At 37.5% G+C, this 27309-nt stretch overlaps 1 non-coding gene across 1 annotated transcript; it reads left to right on the top strand.

Annotated features, from left to right (window-relative positions):
- Positions 1-15890: 15890 nt before the first annotated feature.
- On the top strand, positions 15891-15997 carry LOC131222868 (small nucleolar RNA R71). The gene has a single exon (XR_009160213.1). It is a non-coding gene; the product is annotated as a small nucleolar RNA R71 (small nucleolar RNA).
- The last annotated feature ends 11312 nt before the right edge of the window (positions 15998-27309 follow it).

The raw sequence follows: 27309 nt of genomic DNA, 5'->3' as shown, positions 1-27309 counted from the left end.
TGGTCAAAACTCTATTAATTAGATGGCCAGGATTGTCCAACTGATGTGATTTTGGGCGTCGTGTGCTAAGGTCCCACGTGATATATACCGTCCAATCAACTCCTTAATCATTCCTCGAACCTCGGCCTTGTATCCTTACGTTAGCTGGGCCCTCCAAATATGACACGTTAGTCAGATGAGGACATCCTGGTTTTTACGGGTCCCACACTTTATACCCGGATATTGTCGTTTATGACGACTTTAGACGGTTGGATTTGGGTAGCCGTTGAGAATGTGCTGGTTCATCTCAATGCACTGAGAAGTTAACATCCATTCTCCATTTACAGCCAACGTGTCATCTCTATACGACATCCGAGCCGTAGAGAAGGATGACCTCACCTTTAAGATCATTGGGCGAATGCCAAAAGAACCGATCATTCATCGCTCCAGATGTGTACTTTGAGTTAATCCATTACCATCCATTTTTAATACCGTGATGATCCAACCTATCTGATTTCTTCCTCCAATGATCTTCAACATAGCTCCAACATTTTCGACGGCTAAGATGTAGTATATACATGAAAACATGGCCATGTATGGCCCAATGGAATGTAACTTTTAGTTCATTGAGATGGATCTGGACATTTCTCATTTTAAAATCTAAAGCGTTGAAAATCTCGAGTGACAGACGCAGATATAGATTCCCGTCTATTTCTCCAGCTACATTTTCAAACTTTGACGGAAACGACCACAATGATTTGAAAATCCGAACAACCGTTCTTTTTTCTCTGTACCGTCGGTTTTGGAGTTTTGGCAAAGCAGCTGTACATAAACATGTTTATCTTTCATCAAGCACCTAGTATTAAATACATGTACGAGATCCAAGCCGTTCTTCAGGAGGGATTCTATTGTGATTTGCATAAGAATGGAAAATCAGGCGGATCCACTCAGTAAGTGGGCCACATGTATATGTTGAATGTGGACCTTTGGCTCTCTTTTTTGTTTTAACAGCCAATGTTTCATATACCTGCGGCATATATGAAGGGTGGATCTTCCTGATCTGTGGGCTAGGGAATATCAGTGTGTTCTCCACCTTAAAAAAGCTAGGTTATCGCACATGTTTGCATGATTGCCACGTGTTCTTTTGTATGGTTGTAGAGGCTTGACTACTGCCTGATGCATATATCAACCATAGTAAAATTAATATGTCAGCATGCAAAATTACAATATATCGTGGAAACTTACACACCATACATATATACATGTGGCATACATGTATGTCAATCTAAACCATCAGCATCATTGGACACGGTGGGGATCAAACTTTTATGAAAAAGAATCAAAGAAAATGATTAATGTCCAAATTCAACAGTCAATGATACAATCAAATGATTCCCGCCGTTTTAACAGTATCTACCATTTACAGTGGGCCGATGGGGCTTGTTTAGGAGCTTGTTTTGGTACTTATTTGAATCCAAATCATAGTTGTTGTTGAAGAAATCTGGTTAGCCCTTCTTCCACCAATCAATCTACACAAAAGACAGACAAGAAAGTCCTTGTGTGGGCTATAAATATAAGAATCATTTAAAAAAAAAAAAAAACTTGTTTTACCCGTTTATTTGGATGGCTAATGTTTGAACAATTTGGATCATTCTACTGATGTGATTTTAGTATTGCAAAACAATAATTGAATTGTTTAAGAGAATTATCAAGGTATCACGTGTACAACGGACTAATAACCTAGTGACCCTTTTGTTAAGCGTGTCATTCTCCTGCATTTAAAAATTGAACTAAAAAAGGCATTTAACACCAATTATAATGAAGCACAATAAGGTGGGATTTCAAAACACTCCGTCTATTTTGAATACATTTTATTCCATTAATTACTTCCAAAGAGGGATGAAAAAAAAAAAGTTATAAAGAACCCATTTACCCTAAATACATTCAAAAACTACCTATAATTTGGATGGTTAGGATTGACCTAAATGTATATCATGCAAACGGAGAATGAGCTGCTGATGTTGGAAGTGGATTCGTGGTGGCCGCACATGAAACATGGGGCCATTGTGATGCATGTGTTTTATCCACACCACTCATTCATTTGGCCAGCTCATTTTGAGCTCAAAACTGAAGCATGTTATAATAAATAAATAATAAATGATGATTGACTGCCTACTATTCAAAATTTATCAGAAGTCACAAAAGTTTTGAATCGAGCTAATATTTGTGCTTTCAATTTACACACTGAGTCAACCCTATATATTTTTTGGAAAACATGTAGAAGTTAGGACCAAACTGATGAATGGATTGGATCTCACACCTATGTGCCATGTCGGCACATATGTGGCATGTACATGAACTTGTGAAATATAAAGCTCTACTATTCCAGCAAGAGCCGAACCTACACTTGTAGGGTGTAAACCCATAGGTCTTAAATGTGAGATATTACGCACAAAAAAAAAAGAAAAAAAAGAAGAAGAAAAGAAATAAAAAAAAACAGAAGAAGGTGACGCTGAAATAGCTTGATTTTGATCATTTGGTGCATTTTTCTTTGAACATGTGAGGCCTCCTTATTTCTAATATCTTTGAATAATCAAAAGGTTGATATTTTAATTTACCACAACCCTTGTTTAGATTTCTCCTATGGTCTGCATAAAATTTTATTATTATTGAAAAATAATTCAGATACACTGGATGAAGTCCCGCCATATCCTACGTTGGCCCCATACACTGATTATATTTTAGGGATGCGGTTCGGCTTAGTGATGCCGCCATGGCAAGCGGTCAATGATATGTGGGCCTCACCATGATGTATGTGTTTTATCCACACCGTCGATTCATTTTTTCAGATCATTTTAGGGCATGATCCCAAAAATGACCTTAAAATAAGGCAGATCTAAATCTCATGTGGACCACAACACAGGAAAATAGTGGTGAATAAATGTCCACTGTTAAAATCCTCCTAGGATCGACTGTAATGTTTATTTGACATCCAACCTGGTGATTAAGCCATATATATCTGAAAAAAAAAATTACAAAAAAAAAAAAAAAAAAAACAAAAACAAAAATCAGCTTGACCCAAACTTTTGTAGTCCCTAACAATTTTTCAGTGGTGGGTGTTCAATCAACAACACTATTTTCTGTGATGTTGTCCACTTGAGATTTGGATCTACCTAATTTTTGGGTTCATATCATAAAATGATTTAGAAAAACTGTCGTACAGCATGGATGAAACACAGACATCATGGTGAGGCTTACAGAGCACTGGCCACTAGCCATTGGCCAGGTGATATGGCACATGCAATGCACACCAAGAGGGTTAAGTTAGAGAAAAGCAGAGAAAGGCAGAGGAAAAAATTTACAATCCTATACAAGCACATGATGCAAATAAAGAGAATAGAAAATAAGAGCGCCCAAAATTATTTCAACAATGAATGATATATTCTTTTTAATATTAATACCATGGCCTACTTGAATTTAAATAAATGCATGGCAAAAAAATGTAAAGAATAGATATCACCATGTCATCATCAGAAAATACCTTTATATTAGCTTTTTCCAAGCAGCCTCCCTAATATCCTGTAACTTAATATCATGTGTTCCGTGAAGATTTAAAATAAATATTAGCATCCAAAACTTTCTAACCATTCATTTGACAGCCCTGCATGGATGGTCTGGATTACTTGGTCAGTATGATTGTAGAGGTAGTCTCCATCCACAATGGAACACACATTTTAGCATCCAAAACATTTTAACCATTCGTTTGATAGCCTCTGTATGGATGGTTAGAATCCAAGTGATTTTTGTAAACATAGGCAATAGGAGGTGGGGACCAAGCAATGAATTGTCCAAGCTGATGTGATATACTCTGTTGACGATATTGACGGTCCATTTTGTCTGCTATTGATTAGATGGAAGAATCGTTCAAAAGGTGTGTTTTCTGATTCGTGTCACACGATGAGTAGTCTGGAATGGTCGGATGCTTCAGATCACTTGATTGGTTTGTCCACTTATCTAAAAACGACTCATTGGACTGCACTAGCCTGGCTACCCGCAGTCACATGGAGGGCGTGCCTACAGCTAACCATGCGCCACGTGGAGGAGAATGTACTTCAGATCCGTTCCGTTCATCAGGTACACCCCGCGATATTTTCAACTTTAATCTAAATATCAGTCCAATCAAAGATTTAGGTGGACCACACAACAGTAAACAGCTTAAAATCACGCCTAAAAATTCTAAATTCACGTGGTATCCGGAATTTCCTGGTTTTCGGGGAATCTATTCATCCTGTTAGGTCGTGTCAAAATAGTGGATTGGATGGCCTATATACATCACGGTGGACCACACACACAATTTGGATGATTTTAATGTTAGAACTTCTATCTCTACTCATACACATGGTGTAGTCCGCCTGAGACTCGGATAAGCCTGATTTTTAGGCCCCAGTCAAAATACAGGGTAGCCTACCTGATGGACAGGGTGGATCTCATCCACATGAAGTCCTACATCCACGTCAGCAAATAGTGACGCCCCTGCGTGACTAAGAAAATGGTCTGGATTGAGATAGACCAATATTGAGACTTGTATGTATACTTATGTTGGTATGGTTGGCCCACCTTTGGACGTGTAAGATCACAATGATTAAGTGATTTTAGACATGAGGACCTTTTTTTTTTTTTTTTTTGGGCATGCCCAAAAGTTCTTGCTGACCATCCAAAAGTAGGAGATTGATCACATGTAGAGGACAGGCCCCCCCCTTTTCTTTTTTTTTTGTTAATCTAAACCGTTCATATGCCTGCACAATATCATGGGTGATCCATGCTCCAAGATATACACTTCAATCTTATAAAGGAGAGGCCCATTTTTATCCCATCATTTGATTAGTGGAATTTTCGTTAATGAGGACCATTGTATCATTTTAACCAGCTATTTGTAGACTACTAATCAGAAGGTTAGGATCTTCCAATGAAGAGTTACTGGGTCATGATTCACCCATGATGGGGCCCACTAGATGAACGACCTACGCTATGCGGAAATGATTTTTAGAGCATTTCAATAGTAAAATAAACAGAAACTGTAGTCTTATATTATAGAATATAAGTAGGAATTATTCATGTTGAATGATTTTTACTCTTTTAGTATCTACCAGTCTAAGTATTTACTGATGGAAAATGTTCCAACGCTCTCCAAGCACTGAAAGTCATAGTGCTCCTAGTTGCATAGGGCAAATTGGTCCAATAGATCAATCTGAACCATCTATTAAGTCTAGAATACATTTCAAAGGCTATGATGCAAAAATAAGATGAAGTGGATGATCAAACCCATTCTTGATTTGGCCTTAAATTTTGTAGCCATTCTTTTTCCAACTAGTGGATTGGATGGTTAGGATTGCCTAACAGAAGTGATTCTTTAGTATCATAAGCAATCCAAATGGAAGCCGTGAATAGATGGATCAGATTGTAGCTTAGAGCTGTTTTTGTACAAATGATGTTGATCATCCATACTAAGGCTATTGAACAAATGATTAATATTATCTTATCTGTGTGATATTTGCATGGTGGCCCATGAAATTTATGTTGGACCAAGTGGACCGTCTATATTAAATATTCGTTGAGTATCCCAGTGCAGCTACGAGGATTACGACTTATAATTTTCTTAAGATAATCTTATTGAAAAAATAAAATATAAAAATGATTAACTTATTTGTTGGGCATTTTTAAAGATAGACGGTGGATTCCACCAAACACACACCAAAGAAATAAAAGTCAAGGGGTTTATGTAAATTTGTAGTTGTTAGGCTACATTTTCTACAAAAGAACAGTCAATGGAGGTGAATAATCTAATAACCGGCCGTAGGGTAGTGGGTCCCACAGTACACTGATCCAGACCATTGAACTGATTTGGCAATTCGGTCAACGGTATACCACAAAACAAAAATCCCCCCGATTGGATTATCCTAACCATCAATTTTTCGCTGAATGTGGACCGTTGGAATAATTTTCTTCTTTACTGACTACTAAGGTGCCACAAGTTGGAAGATTGGAATCGATAATTCAAGGGCAATTTTGGGGCATGGTCCATCCACGGTGGGGCACAACTGACCAACGGTCCAGATCATTGAATGATGGCCCCCCACTTGCACTGATGGAAGAGAGACATAGTCCTTATAGTAAGAAAGAGGAGAAAATTAATGAGAAGAAAGAGTCAGATGGTCTACAAAATCGTATTAATCATATCAGCATGTGAAGCTGATTTTTCAACGCTTTTGTCAAGCTGCTATCTACCTGGAGAAGAGATAAGATAAGAGATTTGACCTATATATGAGGAACTATATCATCATGATAGTTTGTATTTTCACACATCCACCATAAACATGGCCACAAGTATGTCGATTCAGTCCTTGGGAAATGTGGGGCCCACCATGAATGGGCCATAGCCCGAAAATCACACGAATTGGATTATGCTAATCATCTGATTTTACCTATTGAATCTGGACCACTGTTAATTTGATGAAAAACAATCAGAAAAGATACTAAGAATGGTGTAATTTTCTGGGTGTGCCCCAGTTTTGTAGATCCATGATTCAGACGGTCCAGATCGAACTTAGATGCATACCATACATGTGATGGATGTATTCATGACTATTAGCCACCGTACACTGCTAGAGTATCATATAGAAACTGTCGGTCTTGCACCCAAATACATATACGGTAGAAATTGTGGGTACGATGCATCAGAAAGTGCATATTGCCTTGATGCATCAAGTCGGTACGAGAGTGCCCACCCTGGTCCATAGCTCAAGTGGTAGATAGAGTGAAAGATACCTCGTTTCAACAGTATCAATCCCTAGCGGGGGTGGCTAACAGTGAAGTGTGAACTGACAGTGTTGTGTACTCAGAATATCAGAACAATCAAAATGATTGTTCCGTACCACTGGATGTTGTATACAAGAAGTTTTTGTTGATGTGCTAAGGTCAGTCTCAGTACATTTTTCTCAACCGTCTATTTATAGGACACTGATCAAAGGGTTAGGAATTTTATTTTATTTTTTTCTTTTAAATCTCACATCCACGACATGGCCAATCACTTAAACGGTTGGGATCACCGGAAGATGGGCCTCATGTGCAACGTATCAAGAGTCAAGACACTGTCCACGTTCTGATAAGCCATGACCAATTATGATATCGCCGCCAAAGTTGTCACGGTTACCGCGCAAGCTTCCTTTAATGTTTGAGCAGTCGCGTGGGTGCACACGACACTCGAATGGAAACTCAAGTGGGGTAGAGTGCAGGGGACAAGTAACACACACTTTTACTTGTGTGGGATAGTTTGTTGAAATTGGTTGCCTTTAATCTATATTGAAATAGGAGTCCTTGATCAATCAACCACCTTGGTTGATTAATCACAATTTTCAGAATTTATTAATTTGCTCGCTGGACAATTTTGGCCATATTCAATCTGGAGGTTCGATCAATTAAGAGTTGCTCGATCAATATCGATCAATCGAAGCTTAGATCGATGGCATGTGTGGTTTTACATAATTGCATTATTTGTTTCATGTTCCGGGGGTGATACGAGACTATGGTAGAACAAGGAGAGTAAAATCGTTTCTAAGGTTTGGAATGGATGAAACTAGGGTTTCCGCATCTATAAGTAAATCTCATCTCTTATACTTTCATTTTTATAGTGGATCGATTATTGCTTTGTGTCGTGGTTTTTTCCCGCAAAGTTTTTTTCACATAAATTCATGTGTTTTCAATGTTTATTTTGTTTGTTTTTATCTTTTATTTGTGTGATTCTACTCGGACTTTGCTTCTGCAGCTTCCAACAAATAGTACCAAAGCATTCGCTAGGATTTGCGTTTGAATATAAAATATGATAATGAAAGAATCGAACGTAAAGTATGAGACAAAAAAAGTTCAGCGAAAAAAATTAACTTCGAAATATGAAATACAAAGATGCTTTCTAGTTCAGTAAAGATTACAACAGGCACTCATTAGTATAGCCTGCGACTATGAATGATGAATAGTGAGAAGAACTTGATTAGATGGCGATTACCTTGATCTAATTATATTCAGCGAATGATGTCTTTAGAAATGTCCTTAATTAGAAGACCACCGCAAGGTTTTGAACAAAATTAGAAAGTTTGTACATGACAAAATCTCTCAATAATCATCTGTATCTGAAGAAACAATTTTATAATTTGAATATGACAGAATGATCATATCTTAATGAACATATTAGCATGTTCAATCAATTACTTTGCAAGATGACAAGTGTGGAGGCGAAAATAGATGAAGAAAACTAAGCCCTAATTTTATTGTCTTCTAGACACTTTGTGCCACGGTAGGGAGACCATTAGCATCGAAATTGTTATCTCAGCCCTTCGTTCGAAGCAGTCGAGAAAGAAGGACAATGGTGGGGTTCCTCTACAGATGCATATTCACAACCTCAAGTGTAGGGTTGCAATGTAGTAATAATCCCGATGAGACCGATGTCAAATTCACAGGGACTAATCTCATGTGTATTTTAAAAGCAACTAGAAGTATAACTAGAAGAAGATGTAAAACTAAATCTGAAAGTGTAGAGAGAGTAATTGTGAATTGTTTTAACTAAAACTTAAGAATTCAAAGGTGGGAACTAGGGTTTCCAAGGATCCACTTGTAGCAATCAAGGAGATCTATTACTTGATTCAATGGCACAACTGGAATCAAAGTCCTATCTTATCCAGTTGAAAGATATCTCAATAAAACCAAATCTGAACTTCCTTTAACCTAATTCTCAATGGATGAGAGTTGTGAGGATTGGAAGTGATTCCAACACTTAGCCATGTTCAGGAGACAATGGCAAACAATAGGATATACCAATTCCATAATCAAACATAGAAGAATTGTGAAGGTTAGAAGGGATTCCATCACCCAACCATGCCTAAGGGATGATGGTGAACAAAAAGATTTCCTAATTTCACAATCTCAAAGCATGAAAAGAAGATACTTAAAGCTATTGCAGATTTATTATAATTTAAGTCACAACAAACCATTAAAAACTGAAAATTTTCCTTAAATATCAAACTAGAAACAAAGAGAATTCAACATAAACATGAATCAAAACAATAAGAACATCCCATCACGCTACAAGCTTCACTTCTTAGCCCTATCTAAGAAGTTTAGCCAACCATAGACATAATTGGATCTAAAACCCTAAAAGAAAACATGAAAAACTAAGGAAGAAAGAAGAAAAACGCTTGGTGATGACTCTCCACCCTTGTGCTTTGCTATTCCAAACCCTAAGTAGATGCTCAGGGATGCCCTGTGGACTCCTATTTATAGTTGTGTAACACCTCCTTTTACACCTCCTTGAAAAAATTTGGAAACTACCTCAAATTTACTCACTCCGCATAATTTTTCACAGCTCTGCATAAGTGGTTCGATGACATCGAAATGCCTTCGATGTCATCGAAGGTGCCTTGAACCTGTACTTTTTCCAAGCAGCGTAACTTCGTCTGGACTACGTAATCTTCTATGTCATCGAACCTAACTTCTATGTCATTGAAGAGGCCTTCGATGTCATCGAGTGTTGTTCGAGGAATCGATAATGCGTCCAAAATAGTCTAGCGAGTTTTGTCGAAAATCCATAGAAAATTCGATGTCATCGAACTGGCTTTGATGTCATTGAGCAAGGCTTCGAGTCATCGAACAAGTACTCAAGTCATCGAAAAATGTATTTAATTTGTCTAGCAACTAACTTAATTTTCTCTCATAAATTCGATGTTATTGACCTGTGTTCGATGTCATCAAATGGTGATCGATGACATAGTTAATGTAAATTTTGTACTTGTGCTTTCGACTTTGTTCTCTCTCCACTTAGTTTTCTTGAATCTTGGGACCTTGAAACTTCAATCTTTGTCTCCTAAGATCCATTCTTTACCTGGTGATCTTTGAGCGTCAAATCCATGCTTTTAGCACCTTTTCCAATCTAAGCTCTTAAATTCACCTTGCAACACAAACATGATTAAAATATGACATTTAACAGTATCATATTCATAAAACCAAGATATAAATGGGGGATAATATGTAATATTTGACCCTCAACACAATCCCAACCAGCATTTTACTAGTCCTAAGCAAAGTATGCGTAAAGTAAATCTCAATGCTTAATGTCCAAAACCTCTTTCAGAAAACAATCTTTTGTATACTCAAGTATGAATGGGTTGAATTAAGATACGAAAGTAAGATTTTGAAAACCTAGAGCCGAATCACATAAGCAACCAATGAAGTAAATTTTTTGTCCATTAAATCAAAGCATAGTTTGCATATCAGGTTTTTCAATGTGCTACGTGAAAATCAACTTGTTTCTTGTACGAATACTATCAATTCATCATGTTAGCCATGCTCATCACTTCAAGACCAGTTTGAAATTCAAGTACTGATTCCGAACTTATCCAATTTTCCTTCTTTTTTCAGTTTTTGATTTTATATCGACGGTAATTTTTCTCATTTTTTTATTTTTTGCATTTTTTCAGATTCTTCATTCTTTTTATTCTTTTTCATGACCTCTTTGTTAATCTCATGTTTTTTAACTGGTTCTTTTCTTCTTTTAAGGTGGATAAAATTCTCCAGACTCGATTCTAACCATCTATCAATGATTCATATATTAACAATCAGCAATTCTAGCATGTCTTACAAAAGACAAATCGAATGTGTCTTGTAATTTAGATTAACATGATATTCAAACTACCTCTTAATCAATTGAGTGCACGAACTTAGGTGATAGATTACTTAGATGATCAAACTCTAACAATTCATCATACCCAAAGCATTCTTAAGTACACAATTCATCGCTTCCCAAACAGATTTCAACTTGAAACATTAAAAATTTTCAAAATTTTGCTCAAAACTTAGAAAATACTGATTAGTTTACCTAATCCCCCATCCCCAACCTAAAAATCTATATGGTCCTCAATGTAAAAAAAAAAAAAAAAAAGAGCATGTAATGCAAGAAGAAAAGAGAAGTGATGGAAAGGTAATACCTGAAGAAGGAATTCTAAGGCTTTTCCAATTATCTCAATGTGAAGATGGGCTAGCACAAGAATTAAATCAATATAAAGCAAACTATCCTAAACAGCAGAAAGCAAACTATCCTAATCCTAACATATATGAAAACGATAAACCTAACTATACCTCCGTCAGACTAGGAGGTCAATCCTGGTAAACATGGTCAATTAGAGGTGGACATGTCCTCTGAATCAAATTTTTCAACAAACGGCTTTAAACGATGTCCATTTACTTTGAAAATATTGCCATTGGTTGGATTCTGAATCTCGAAGGCCTCATGAGGATAAATATTAGTAATTGTGAAAGGGCCGGTCCAACGAGGTCGGAGTTTACCCGGAAAGATGTAACCGAGAATTATACAAAAGGACCTGACCTGGTGTAAATGATTTTCGAAGAATATATTGGTCATGAAACACCTTCATCTTGTCCTTCTAAATTCTTGAGTCCTCATATGCATCATTCCGGATCTCTTCAAGTTCATTCAATTAAAGTTTGCACAGTGAGCTAGTGTTGTCCAAATTGAAATTCATATTTTTAATAATCCAGTAGGCCCTATGTTCCAACTCCATAGGCAAGTGGCAAGCCTTCCCATCGAAAAGTCTAAAGGGAGATATTCCAATAGGGGTCTTAAATGCAGTACGGTAAGCCCATAAGGCATCAGTCAAGAAGATTAACCAATCCTTACAGTCAGGGTTAACCGTTTTCTCCTAAATATGTTTAATTTTCCTATTAGAAATCTCAGCTTGCCCACTTATTTATGGATGGTATGGAGTGTTCACTTTTTGAGAGATGTCATATTTCTTCATTAAGTTCGAAATGACCTATTACAAAAATGTGAACCTCCATCACTAATGATGACTCGAGGCGTTTCGAACCGGGAAAGGATGTTCTCTTTTAAGAATTTAATGATCGTTTGATGATTATTGTTCCAGTAAGGGATCGCATTGACCCATTTAGTGGCATAGTCTATAGCTAGGAAAATATATACATTTCTAAAAGATTGGGGGAATGGTTCCATGAAATCGATGCCCCAGCAATCAAATGCTTCAATGATCAGAATAGGGTTTAAAGGCATCATATTTCGACAAGACAATGCTTTCAATTTCTGACAACGCTCACAAGCTTTGCAAAACTCATGAGTGTCCTTGAACATAGTGGGCTAGTAAAAGTCGTACTACAAAATTTTGGTCATGGTCTTTTTAGCAGAAAAGTGACTACCACAAGCCTGATAATGACAGAAGGAGATGACACTTTGGTGTTCATTTTCTGGCACACATCTCCTTAAGATTTGGTTTGAGCAATATTTAAACAAATATGGATCATCCTAGAAAAATTTGCGTACTTCAGTAAAAAAAATTTCTTATCTTGCGCAATCCAATGTGTTAGCGTGAAACCTGTAGTAAGATAATTAGCAATATCCACAAACCAAGGTGAGTGAGAAACTTTAAACAATTGTTCTTAGGGAACATGTCATTTATATTGGTCGTCTCAAGGGAATCAAAGAGATCAAGGTGGGAAAGATGGTCAACCACTACGTTCTCTACTCCCTTTTTATCTTTTATTTCCAAATTAAATTCTTGGAGTATGAGGATCTATCTTATCAAGGGGGGCTTAGCATCATTCTTAGAAAGAAGATACTTAAGTGTCGCATGATCAGTGTAGATGATGATCTTGGATCTGATCAAGTAGGACCTAAATTTGTCCAAAGCGAACATTACTGCTAAGAGTTCCTTTTCCATAGTAGAATAGTTCACTTGGGTAAGATTTAAAGTTCTACTTATGTAGTGTATAGCATAGGGCCTTTTTCTCTTTTCTCTAGCCTAAAATCGCCCCAAGAGCATAATTGGACGCATCACATATAATTTCAAAAGGAAGGTTCCAGTCAGGTGGCTGCATGATAGGTGCGATGGTTAACATGCGCTTGAGCTTAGAAAAAGCTTCCTGACATTGTTCAGTTACTCGTATGGCACATCCTTTTAAAATAGATTACATAAAGGACGGGAGAGGTGACTAAAGTCCTTTATGAATCTTCTGTAAAATTCGGCGTGTCTTAAGAAGGATCGCACGTTCCGTATGTTCTTGGGTGGAGGTAAGTTAGAGATAAGATCAATCTTAGCCTTATCTACCTTAATTCTCTTGGACGATATGATATATCCAAGGACAATTCCCTTACAAACCATGAAATGACACTTTTCCCAATTTAGTACCAAGTTATTTTCCTCACATCGCTTCAACATACATTTAAGATTCTCCAAACAATCGCTGAAGGATGGACCAAAGACAGAGAAGTCGTCCATGAAGACCTCTAAATATTGCCCCATCATGTTAGAAAAAATATTTATCATGCATCGCTGAAAAGTGACGAGGGCATTACACAGTCCGAATGGCTTCCTTCGATAAGCAAAGGTGTCAAAGGGACATGTGAACGTGGTCTTTTCCTGATCTTCGAGGGCTATCTCTATCTAGTTGTAGCCCAAATACCCGTCAAGGAAGCAATAGTATAAGTGACCAGCTAGCATTTTCAAAATTTAATCAATGAAGGGTAAAGGAAAGCGGTCCTTCCTTGTGACGACGGTATTCAATTTCCTGTAGTTAATGCACATTCTCCAACCAGTGGTAACTTTAGTTGGTATGAGTTCATTATTGGCATTGGTTAAGATGGTGATTCCAGACTTCTTAGGAAATATCTGAGTAGGACTCACCTATTGGCTATCGGATATAGAGTATATGATACTCACATTCAATAGCTTAAGAACCTCGGCCTTAACCATTTCTTTCATGTTTGGATTTAATCTATATTATGGTCGTTGGGAGGTCTTCGCATTATCTTTTAGATAAATGCGGTGAGTACAAATCAGAGGATCAATTCCCTTGAGATCCGCAATCAACCATCTAAGGGCTCATTTGTGCTCAATGAGAGTAGAGATAAGCATAATCTCTTATTCTTGCTCAAGGTGAGAAGAAATCATCACCGGGTATGTCTCATCTTGACCTAAATATGCATATTTCAATTCAGAGGGTAAAGGTTTTAGGTCAAGCTTCAGTGCCTTGAGGTTAGACGGTAGAGGCACTACATCAGTTCGAGATAGTTCTTCAAATTGTGGCCTCTACCAGTTAATTTCAAGCACCGGCACAATATCAAGCATGGTTTCCATCTCCCTAATCATATTGTCATCTAAATCATAGGAGTGGGCCAAGCACGTCTCTAGAGGATTAGAGGATAAGGTCATTAGAGTTCTATCTTCCACGAAAGAATTAATCAAGTTAATATCATGAGGCATTATCATCATCCTCTGCCTCTTTGCTCATATTAAAAAAATTGTTGAGCTCCAATGTCATATTCCCAAAAGACAAATTCATGACTCCATTCCTACAATTAATGATCGCATTTGATGCAGTAAGGAATGAGCGACCAAGGATGACGGGAATTTGAGTGCTCATATCCCCGATGGGTTGAGTATCCATGACGATAAAATCTACTGGGTAATAAAATTTGTCAACCTTGACCAGCACATCCTCAATTATCCCTCTCGGTATACGAATTGAGCGATCGGCAAGTAGAACATAGTCCAGGTGGGTTTTAATTCACTTAGATCCAGTTGCTCGTAGACCGAGTATGGGATCAGATTTACACTTGCTCCTAAGTCAAGAAGTACATGCTCGATGCAGTAATTCCCAATTACACAAGCAATGGTTGGGCTACCAGGATCTTTGTATTTCTGTGGCACATCTTGCTTTAGGATGGCACTCACTTTTTCTGTTAAGAAGATTTTCTTTTGAATATTTTGTCATCTTTTAGTCGTATATAAGTCTTTCAAAAATTTGGCATATGAAGGTATTTGTTTAATGACATCTAGTAGAGGAATGTTGACCTTCACTTGTTTTAGCACCTCTAGAATGTCTTGAGAGTTAGACGACGGTGTTGGTGCAATCAACCGTTGGGGGAATGGAGCAACTGATTTGCTTTGAAGTTCCGGTTCTAACTCATGTGGAGCAGTGTTAGGTCTATCAGTTCATTTATTTCCAGGTCCTTAGACTTTTCAGCCCTTACCAGAATAGATTTTCCAATTATTTTCCCACTCCTAAGGGTGGTGATAAACTTAGCTTACTCCATTTGATTTGAAGAGCTTGGATCACTAATTTTGTATTGCGGTTTAGGATTGGTGAAAGGTTGAGCAGGAAGCATTCCCTTCTCTATAACCGTAACACGTGAATCCATCTTTTGCATAAATTTTGTGAGTTCTCCTAATGCTTAGGTAAGCTCTTGACTTTGTGTGAAATTTTGAACTGGTTCCTCTTTAGGTTTCCCTTGATTTGGAATTTGATTCGGGAATCCTTGAGGAGTAGCAATTTGTCCATTCCTCTAACTAAATTTTGGATGATTTCTCCAACTAGGATTGTATGTATTGGAGATGGGTCCATTGAAAGGTCTTTGGTAATTATTCACGACATTAGATCGTTCATTCAGTACCTCTTGAAAAGCAGGTATTATTGGGCAATTTTCAGTTGTGTGAATGTTGCAAGCACAAATACCGCAAATAGTTTCCTTAGCCTTATCCTTCTTTAGTTCCATGGCCTCAAATTTCCTCATGAGATTAGCCACTTTAGCATTGATATCATCATCCTCTTTCAGAAGGTATATTCTGCCCATCTCCTTTGGTTAAGCGGGCCTAGAGGTGGTGCTTGAATTTGGGGAGACGTCCCATGATTGTACATTTTCAGCAAATCTATCCAAATAATCCCACATATCATCGACATTTTTATTCATGAATTCCTCAATTCACATTGTCTTGACCAATTAGCATATGGAGGATGTTAGTCCATCATAGAAAAAGTGTATAATGCGCCACGTTTCAAAACCGTGTTGTGGGCATGAACCGACAAGATCCTTAAACCGCTCCCAACATTGGAAGAATGTTTCATCTTCCTTTTAGGCGAAGTTCATGATTGACTTTCTGAGGGTGTTCATTTTATGGTGTGAGAAAATTTCTTAATGAACTCCCTTGTCATGTTGTTCCATCTGCCAATAGATCGTGGATGTAGTAAATGCAACCACATCTTAGCTTTCTCTTTTAAGGAGAAGGGAAAGAGTTTTAGCCTAACCGTGTCCTCAGACATGTTCGGAAAATATAGAGTGGCTATAATCTCATCAAACTCTTTAATGTGTAAATATGAATTTTCAGATTCAAATCCATGAAATTTTGAAAGGAGTTGGATCACCCCTGGCTTGATATTCATGTCTTATATTTTCTGAAAAAACCATGCATGAGGGCGTGCTCACCCCCACCGGTTGTAAATAATCACGTAAAGTACGAGGCAGGGTGCTGATGCATCTCATTCTCATATTGGATTTCCTCAACCCTAGGTTGAGGTGGATTTGGAGGTTGATTGACCGGTTGATTGGCAGCCATAACTTCAATTAACTTTGTAGATCTCGAGTGGTGTCTAATCCTGTGATAGATAGATAACCCCTCAACCAATCCTCCTTCACTCAAGAGACGTCGAATGTTATCACGGACCCACTTGGGCATGAAACACTCTCAATCCTCTATTTCAGAATCTAACCTAAACCTAAAAAGAAAGAGAGAAATTAGAAATCTAGAAATAAAAAGAGAGAGGATTAGAAAGAAGTTACCAAATTAGAAGTTTCTATGTTAGGATCCTACAAAAGAAAAAAGAAAGTGAATTAGTTTCTAAAAAAAAAAAACTAAGAAAGCAACCTAGTTTCTAAAAAAGAAAAAGGAAAGTTTCTAAAAATAGAAAGTAAGTTAATTTCTAAAAAAAAAAAAAAGGAAAGGAAATTAGTTTCTTAAAAAAGAAAAAGGAAAGTTTCTAAACCTAGAAATAGAAAACTAAGTTAATTTCTAAAATAATTCAGAAAAAACCCTAACTTAAAATAGAAAGTAGAAAAATCTTAATCTTAAAATAATTTCAAAACTAGTTAATCTAAGAAAAATGCAACCGTTAGTCCCCGGCGACGGTGCCAAAAACTTGTTCACAACCCCAAGTGTAGGGTCGCGATGTAGTAATAATCTCGGTGAGACCAAGGTCGAATCTATAGGGACTAATCTCGTGTGTATTCTGAAAGCAACTAGAAGTAGAACTAGAAGAAAATGTAAATCTAAATCTAAAAGTGTAGAGAGAGTAATTATGAATTGTTTAACTAAAACTGAAGAATTCAAAGATGGGAACTATAATTTCCAAGGATTCACTTGTAGCAATCAGGGAGATTTATTACTTGATTCAAGGACACAACTGGAATCGGAGTCCTATCCTATCTAGTTGGAAGATATGTCAACAAAATCAAATCTGAACTTCCTTTGACCTAATTCTCAATGGATGAGAGTTGTAAGGATTAGAAGTGATTCCATCACCTAGCCACGTCCAGGAGACAATGACAAACAACAGGATATACCAATTCCACAATCAAACATAGGAGAATTGTAAAGGTTAGAAGGGATTTCATCACCCAACCATGCCCAAGGGACGATGGTGAACAACAGGATTTTCTAATTTCACAATCTCAAAGCATGAAAAGAAGCTACTCAAAGCTATTACAGATCTATTGTAATTTGAGTCACAACAAACCATTAAAAACTGAAAGTATTCCTTAAATATCAAACTAGAATCAAAGAAAATTCAACATAAACATGAATCAAAGCGATAGGAACATCCCATCACGCTAGAAGCTTCACCTCTTAGTCCTATCTAAGAGGTTTAGCCAACCATAGACATGATTAGATCTAAAACCCTAAAAGAAAATATGAAAAACTAAGGAAGAAAGAAGAAAAATGCTTAGCGATGGCTCTGTGCAACTCTGCGTAAGTGGTTCGATGACATCGAACTGCCTTCGATATCATCAAAGGTGCCTTGAACCCGTGCTTTTTACGCACTGCGTAACTTCATCCGGACTGCGTAATCTTCTATGTCATCGAACCTAACTTCTATGTCATCAAAGAGGCCTTCAATGTCATCGAGCGTTGTTCGAGAAATCGATAATGCGTCCAAAACAGTCCAGTGAGTTTTGTCGAAAATCCATAGAAAATTCGATGTCATCGAGCAAGTCTTCGAGTCATCGAACAAGTACTCGAGCCATCGAAAAATGACTTCAATTTGTCCAGCAACCAACTCAATTTTCTCTCATAAATTTGATGTCATCGACCCGTGTTTGATGTCATCAAATGTGTCTTTGATGTCATCGAATGGTGATCGATGACACAATCAATGTGAATTCTGCACTTGTTCTTTTGACTTCGTTCCTTCTCCGCTTGGTTTTCTTGAATCTTGGGACCTTGAAATCTTCAATCTTTGTCTCCTAAGATCCATTCTTAGCCTTGGTGATCTTTGAGCGTCAAATCCATGCTTTTAGCACATTTTCCAATCCAAGCTCTTAAATTCACCTTGCGACACAAACATGATTAAAATAGGACATTTAACAATATCACATTCATAAAACCAAGATATAAATGGGGGATAATATGCAATATTTGACCCTCAGCAATGCATTGGTTACTAGGGGAAGAGCCTCTAAGCATTAGAAGCGAAATTCACGATCTAAGTCCAAGTTAAAGGGCAAAGGGAAGATGAAGTGTTGAAATTGTGGGAGATTGGGACGTATGAAGAAGGATTGTCAGAATCCTAAAACCCAGAAAGCAGAGAAGTCAGAGAACTCACTGAGGGAAGCCAACACAGCAAAATCTAGTAAGAAGGTGGGTGGTTATGACGTATTGATTACATCCAAAATGTTTGATATGATGGAGTGTTTCCTGACAGATGTGAGATAAGTTCTTGATCTAAAGAAAAACTTGATATCTCTAAAGGCTCTTAAAGCACTTGGGTATAAGTTCACCAGGTTTGATCATGTCCTAAAGGTTTCAAAGGAGACACTCATTGTTATGAAAGCACAGTGGAGCGACAACCTTTACAAACTGATTAAGAATACTGTATCAAGGGGAGCTATAACGTCTGTAGAAGAGTCCATAATGAAATTGCGTAGATTTTCTAACACGACACACAGAAGCTTGGCGAAGCTTAGAGTTACAGCTAAGTCCTAGATTAGGGTAAATAGGACCACTTAAAAATTCTTACCTAATTAAAATAATTTACCAATTTAAACTAAGAAGGCAAATAATACTTAGGCTTCCAAGCCAAGTGTGTCCAATCACATAGACTACAAAGGATATAACAGTGTAAGCAACTAGTCTATAAGAGAGATAGTGATCTTGTGTGAGTGTGTATGAGATCAATTAGATGCCTAACATTTCAAGTATTTAAATAATTTAATCCATTAAACTCATAAGCATAAATATAAATGTACACAAATGACAATCACAAACACAAGCATATATAGTGGTTCAACTACTTGCCTACTCCACTCCTGATGAACGCACTTCCCTACAATGTACCAGTATTTTACTATCGTGGGTTTTAAATCAAGTTCACCTCTAATGTTTACAATAGTTTATCCTAAGCTAACCACTAACCTACATATATATTCCCGTGTTGGAGGAATATGTTTCCACTAATGTTAGTGACTCTTGCAGATATTTAATTGATTTTCTATCGGCTAACCAACAACCATTAAAGGTCTTAATCCAAGGACTTACATACACTCCCACTAGAGGCTCCCTATGGAGACTAACACAACCGCACTAGTGTCTAGTGAATGTGGTCATAATTCAAGGCCCTATGTTTACTATTACCGGAGGCTCCCATGGAAACTAACTTGTACACACTCGTATCCGTTGAATTCAGTTCTACACAAGAACCTAGGTCTTACATAAGAACGTACTTGAATTTGTGTCACAAACTCTACACTCAATTCTACAAAAGGAAAGAGTGTGTAGACTCTATAATTGATAACTTACTTATCGGATTGAGTCCCTTTATAGTGCATTCTTGAGATACCTCCTCAATGCTCTTCAATGTTTGAATCATCTTCTTAATTGCCCCAATGTTTATCAATGTTGATGGTTCATTTCCATAATTAAACACCTTATTGTGATGCTCTAATCAGGTGACTAAGGTGATAAGAGTTGGGTTGAATTTCTTACAACTAAAAATTAAACTTAGTTCCTAGAAGGGATTCACTTAGATGGGTGTTCTAGAGGAGTTAGACAAGGATATGCTTATAGGTTGTGTCTAATCTCTAGAATAAGGTGGAGATCATGTTTATCTTCCTAATAGAGGTTGGAATCCTCATTAGAGTGGTAAAGCTCAATAAGATGACTTAAATCTCATAAATTTAGAGCCTTAAGATGATGAATATGAGTGAAGAATCACCTAAGTTCTAATGGCACCAAAAGTCCATAAAAATGCCCGAAGCCCGAATGCCTTTTTATATAGAAACTGATTTACAATGGCTATAAAATGGGCAGAAAACGACAAGTTCGAGCGATCAACCGATGACCTTCGATCAATCGAACTTCATCGAAATAGGCCAAAAAACTCAATGGATAGTTTTGGCCATCTTCGATCGATCAAGCTTTTCTCGAAAGTCTGTTATTTTGGACAGTTTAGTTTACAGAAGCTTTGAACTTCTTTTAATATATTTATCATGTTTTAAATGAGCTTGTAAGGCTGATGGATGATCAATTAAAGGTAGAATAAATCATCTAAAGGGTAAGTTGTTTAGAGTTTAAGATTAGGGTCACTAAGGCACCTCATGATTTACTTATTCTTCAATCCTTGATGCTTCAAGTCCTTTTGTGTCTTCGGTCTTCAACTTCCAAGAGCTCAACCAACTATCTAACATACAGACTCACATAATTGATAAATAAGTGCACAAATAAGTGCACTAATAATATCGACATATTTGTAGCATTCACGCGTAGTCCACATGAGCGAGTATGGTATGAAGGTACTTTCTTATCGTTGTTTGATTCATACATTTAAAAGTATTGATTTTAATATGTGTGAGCATTGTATATATGGTAAATAATCACGGTTGTCTTTTAAGTCTGGAAAATATTTTAGTTAACGCATACATGATTATGTGTATTTAGATGTATAGGGACCATCACCAATGGTTTTTGGGGGAGGATTGTCATTCTTTATCACATTCAATGATGATTTCTGTATAGTAGGTTTATTTTCTACAAAATAAATCTGATATTTATGTCACTTTCAAGATGTAGAAGGCAATCATAGAAAAACAGTCAGGGCAAAAGTTGAAAATACTAAGGACAACGAATAATGGAGAATTCACTTCTAGGGAATTCAATCAGTTTTGTAAAGATGAGGGGATGGTGAGGCACAATACAATAATGCATATACCAGAATAGAATGTTGTGACAAAACGTATGAACTAGATTCTCCTGGAGGGCAGCTGAAGTATGTTGAGTAATGTTGCATTAAGCAATGAATTATAAACTAAGGTCATCATTATAACTTGTTTTACTTAATGAACCGGTCCCCATTTACGGTTATAGATTGTAAAATTCTAGAAGAAGTGTGGAGTGATCATGATATAGACTACTAAGGGCTGTAAATATTTGGTTATGACGCTTACTCTCATGTACTACTAGTTGAGAGAGATAAGTTAAACCAAATTACAAATAAGTGTGCCTTTGTGGGCTATGGTGATGATGTGAAGGGATACAAGTTATATGACTGGGTCACATAGAAGATCACGATTAGTTGTGATGTCAGGTTTAATGAGGATTCCTTGTTCTATAAGGAAATGGAAAGGTCAGTGGCACTTAAGGTTAAAATCAAAAAAGGTGAGACACAAGTATAAGCCAAGCCATGGGAAGATGTACATGAGTAGGTGGAGAAGCTCCCAGTGAGGAAAAATGCACCGAGAGATCGCAGATTACCAACTAGATACAGAGATTGTTCGAATGTTGCATTTGCTATTATTACAGATGAGGGGGATCCGTCTACCTTCTAGGAAGCATTGAAAGACATAAATGCTGAGAAGTGAATGGCAGGAATATAAGAAGAGATGGATTCTTTGTACAAGAATGAGACATAAGAGTTGGGGAAGCTTCCCGTTGGGCATAAAGTGAACGGATATAAGTGAATTTATCGAAATAAACATGATAGATACAAGGCCAGATTGGTAACAAAGGGTTATGCACAAACAGAAGGTGTCGACTTCAACGAGATTTTCACGCTCGTGGTTAAGAAACTGTCTATCAGATTTGTGTTGGCGCTGGTTGTCCAATACAATCTAAAATTGGAACAAATGAATGTGAAACCTTCTTTCCTACATGGGGAACTGGAAGAGCATATTTACATGAAGCAATTAAAGGGGTTCGAGTTGTAGGGAGCAGAGAATAAGGTTAATAAGTTGAGCAGGTCATTGTATGGCCTGAAATAGTCGCATAGGCAATGGTATAAAATATTTGATTCTTTCATGGTGAGTCATTGATTTACCAGAAATGAATATGATCATTGTATTTACTTCAAGGCACTGATGATGGAGAATTCATTGTATTTGTATTATATGTTAATGACATACTTATTACTAGTCAAAGCATGTCTGAGATCAATATATTAAAGACTCAGTTATCAAGGACATTCGATATGAAAGATCTAGGGGCTGCAAAGAGGATTCTCAACATTGATATACAGAGAGACAGGAAGGGGACCAAGATATGGTTGTCTCAGGAAAAATACCTTGAAAAACTGTTGGTCAAGTTTGGGATAGACAAGGCTAAACCGGTTAGCACATTCAATGCTACTCACTTTTGGCTGTCTTTAGAGCAATGCCCTACTACAGATGAAAAAAGATAATTTGTCTTATGTGCCCTACTCGAGCACAATTGGCAATTTAATGTATGTCATGGTCTCTACCAGACTGAATATTTCACATGCAGTGGGTATTCTGACATGTCAAACCCTGACAGGTAACATCATGAGGCTGTGAAATGGCTACTTCGGTATTTACAAGGTATGAAAGACTACGTCTCGACATTTGAAAAATTAGAAGAAAAACTTATAGGCTATGTGGATTAAGATTAGGCTGGAAATGTGGACAATAAAAGGTTAACTTCTAGTTACTCATTTGTGTTAGCTGGTGGAACGATCAGTTGAATGTAGAAGCTTCAGTCTATGATTGCTCTTTCCACAACCAAAGCTAAGTATATAGAAGTGATGGAGGTATTCGAATAAAGTGTTTGGCTGAGAGGAATAATGAATTAATTAGGGCTTCAACAAGAGACCGTGCCTATGAATTGGGACAACGAAAGCACAATCAATTTGGCAAAGACTTTTATCTACCATTCTCGTACTAAATAGATTGACGTGTGTCATCATTTCATTTGATAGGTGCTTGAGGAAGGTAATGTTACTCTTGAGAATATCCACACGAGTGTGAATTCAGTCGATATGCTTACGAAAGTTATTCCTGCAGATAAGTTCAGATTTTGTTCTACTTCTCTGGGCTAGCATTGAAGTGATGAAAACAGAATGTACAAAAAGTGACAATGGTGGAGTTATGATGGATATCGTTAGAGATGGAGGATAAATCTTGGAGTAGTGGAGCATGGAGATTAAAGCCACGGTAGAAATTGTTGAAATTGGGTGCCTTTAATCTATACTAAAAGAGGGGTCCTCGATCGATTAACTACCCTAGTCGATTGATCAAAATTTCTTGAATTTATTAGTTTTCTCACTGGACAATTTTGGTCATGTTTGGTTGATTGAACATGAAGGTTTGATAGATCGAAGCTTAGATCGACAACACATGCAATTTTGCATAATTACACAATTTTTTTCTATTTCAGGTTTAACACTATATATAGGTGTAATACAAGAGGGTAAAACAAGGAGATAAAAATTATTTCTAGGGCTTGGAAGTGAGGAAACTAGGGTTTTCACATATGTAAGTAGATCTCATCACTTGTACTTTCATTTTTACAATGGATCGTTTGTAGCTTTGTGTCATAGTTTTTCCTGCAGGGTTTTTTCCACATTAATTCATTTGTTCTCTATGAATGATTTGTTTGTGTTTATATTTTGTTTGTGTGATTCTACTTAGAGTTTACTTTTGTGGCTCCCAACATAACCTAGGGAAACACATCTAATGATCGGGTTGGATATGATACATACACCATGTTAAACACTTAAATGGGCATATTATTACATGTCTATTTATTAAAGTAAAATTGAAGTCTTTGCAAGAAGGGTCTAAGGTAGCATCTCTTTCCTTTGTTACTTCTACTTTCCATCTTTTTTCCTTCTTCTACTAAAATTTTAATATACCGGGTGCATGAGAAAACCGGGAGGAAAAGATTGTCTTGTTATTCATTGAACATAATCTTGGAAACAATAAAGAACAAGACTTCTAAAAAAAAAAAAGTAATATCATTATTGAAAATAGTGAATGAATTGTTCTTTACAACACACTTGATATACTTATATAAGTCTAGACTCCTAATTTTATTCAAAATAATACTTTTTAAAATACTGGACTTACTCAAAATTGTAACCAATTCTTAGATAATAAAACAAAGACTTAAAATCATAGCTAAAGTCTTAAGAAGTACCAAAATCATAAATTACTAAAAAATAATAATTTTTAACTCCAAACTGAAACTGAATTGTAGAATTGTGTAAGTGCAAGTGAACCCCAGTTGATTAGCTTGTATATAGAGGTCATCAATAGCTTTCCAACAACACATTATTCGCGTGATTTAAAAAATTTATCATAGAGTTATAGTCATCAGGAGCTATAATTCTCGCATTAGGCAGCTTTTGTTAATTTTTAAGTTATCTAGGATCTATCCAACATTAATTTTTAATTTAATAAATACTTATTTCTTTTCTTCTTTACCACACATAATAATTGTTTGATATTGCATGTAAAATAAGATATTTAAATCATTTAATCGAGTACGTATGTATAATGGAGTGGGTTGTGTTTCCAGTGGATGCCATAGTGGTTGGCTCCACTCATAAAATAGGCTCAATATTATGCATTTCTATGGTATACGTGTAAGACCCGTATCCTAGTCCGTACTGTTCCGTCGAATCCCGCGATCATTTTCGTCGAATTTCGGCAACCCGCGACGTATAATCAACGTTTACGCACGACCCTAAGTCGTATCCTGTAGAATTGAGTCGGCTTTATTCGAGACTTGTACCATTGCGACCGCATCGTCGCCGCGGTTCCAACGCCGCGACTCGTGCACCAATCCAATACCCTGACAGGGAGATGTGGGCTAACGTTTATTTTGAGAAAACACTGCACGTTTGTAATCCCAAGAGAATCTCTACGATATGTCAAATCAATCCCATCAATCACCTCATGTCAAGTACAATAGCACCCATACTTTCTTTCTCCACAAGTTAAGCAACCACCAAAGTCAACCAATCCATCACCTCACCCATCACTCACATTCATCACCCATCTCCCATCACTTCTCTCCTTACAACTCTCTCTCTCCCTCATTTCCCAAGCAACAAATCCCAAGAAAAAGAGCCTCACATGTCCAAGCTCTTTCATGAGAGAAAGTGAGTTGTGTGGCCCACTTTTCCATCCCAAAATCCATCATCTTAGCCATTCATTTTCCATCTTCCACCATTGAAGTAAAGCACAAGGAGATCGGCTTTCCAACGGACCGAGAAGATCGAATGGTGGGTGCTCATTAGGCTAGATTTTTCATGTTTTGATGATGGGCCAAGTGAGGCCTACCAATTGATGGTATGGATCTCACTTTGGACCCTAGGTGTGGCCGATGGCCCGCCTTGATGCTCATGATCATTCTATGATAGGGTCATTCTCCAAGGACCCCATCATGATATTTATTTTCCTTGCATGAAAAGAGGTCATCTAGACCGTTCATTTTGGGTGGAGAAGGGATCTCCATCGTTGATCCTTGATTTGATGGGCCCACGTGTAATGGGATTCACTTGATGTATGATTAATTTCAAAGGAGGGTCCATAGTGTCGGGGTCCCTCCATCATCGCGTGTCTCCCGATCTCTTTCTTTCTCTCCCTCTCTCTCTTTTTGTTAATGTGATGAAGTGGCCTATGGCCCACCCAGATGGACCCCACCATAAGGTATGTATTTTATCCAAGTCATCTATAGGCGGGGCTCACTTTATAAGTGTGATATCCACACCAATCCATCATTTGGTGGCCCACCTGAGCAGGGCCCACCTTACACATATGTTTATGCCAAGCCGTCCAGCGTCTCTGGACACTGGACGTGAAAAAAAAAGAAAAAAGAAGGGAGATTTCTCTTAGTTTTGGGGTGGACCGCTCTCACAGGCTCCACCTTGATGTATGTTTTCAATCCAAGCCGTCCATTTCATTCTTTAGATCATTTTAGGTGTTGAGCTGAAAAATGAAGTGGATCCAAATTTTTGGTGGGCCATAGCATAGCAAACTGTGACTTTTACCGTTGAAAAATCACCTGATGATTTTATACGCCAAAATGCCTCGAATATTGGGCTTGTTTGGCTTGTTTTGAGCCATGGGAACCAATGGATGGGGTGGATTCCCATGATGCGGGCCCTACCATGGAAAAACCTCAGGAAAACCATGATTTAAAAAAAAAAATAAAAAAAAAACTAAGAAGGCAGCACCTGCCGCCACTGTCAGAGCAGCAGGCGCTGTTAGGCTGAGCGGTCCCTGGCCGACCGTGGACCCCAAAAAAAAGTGGGCCCCACTGTGATGTGTTTATGTATCCACACCACTCATTTCGTAGGCCCTTAGGGAAGTGGGCCACCCTCCAAATTTCAGCCGTATACGTGGCTCAGGTGGCCCACATCATAGGAAACAATGGTGATTGAATGGCTGCCATGGAATCCTTTTTTTGGGTTCACAGAAGTTTTGGGTCATATGGAAATGCTTTTCCTCTTCATTCAGGTCATGCGTGACCTTATCAACAGGTTGGACAACAAATAAACATTATGGTGGGCCCCACGTGGGACCCACAGTGATGCATATGTTTCATTCTCACCGTCAACTAACCATGGATGGTGGAACTCACCATGATTTATGTGTTCTATCCGCACTGTCCATAGTACTGGATGGTGGGACCCACTTGCACCTGCACCTGGTGTGCTGTGTGTGTGTGTATATATATATATATTATATTGTATATATTATATATTATATATAATATATATCTGATGGTGGGCCCTTCGTGGAAACCACCCGTTTCATCCATGCCATCCGTCTATATGGGACCCACCATGATGCATGTGTTGCATCCAAGCCATCCAACCTTTTGGGCAAGCTCATTTTAAGGCTTGAAACAAAATAAGATAGATCTATAGTTCAAGTGGACCCCACCTTGGCATGTGCATGAGGCCCATCTT

Source organism: Magnolia sinica, chromosome 1 (assembly GCF_029962835.1).
Source record: "Magnolia sinica isolate HGM2019 chromosome 1, MsV1, whole genome shotgun sequence".
NCBI classification, from domain to species: domain Eukaryota; kingdom Viridiplantae; phylum Streptophyta; class Magnoliopsida; order Magnoliales; family Magnoliaceae; genus Magnolia; species Magnolia sinica.
The sequence above is the reverse complement of the archived record's forward strand: the minus strand, read 5'-3'. Positions and strand labels throughout refer to the sequence as shown.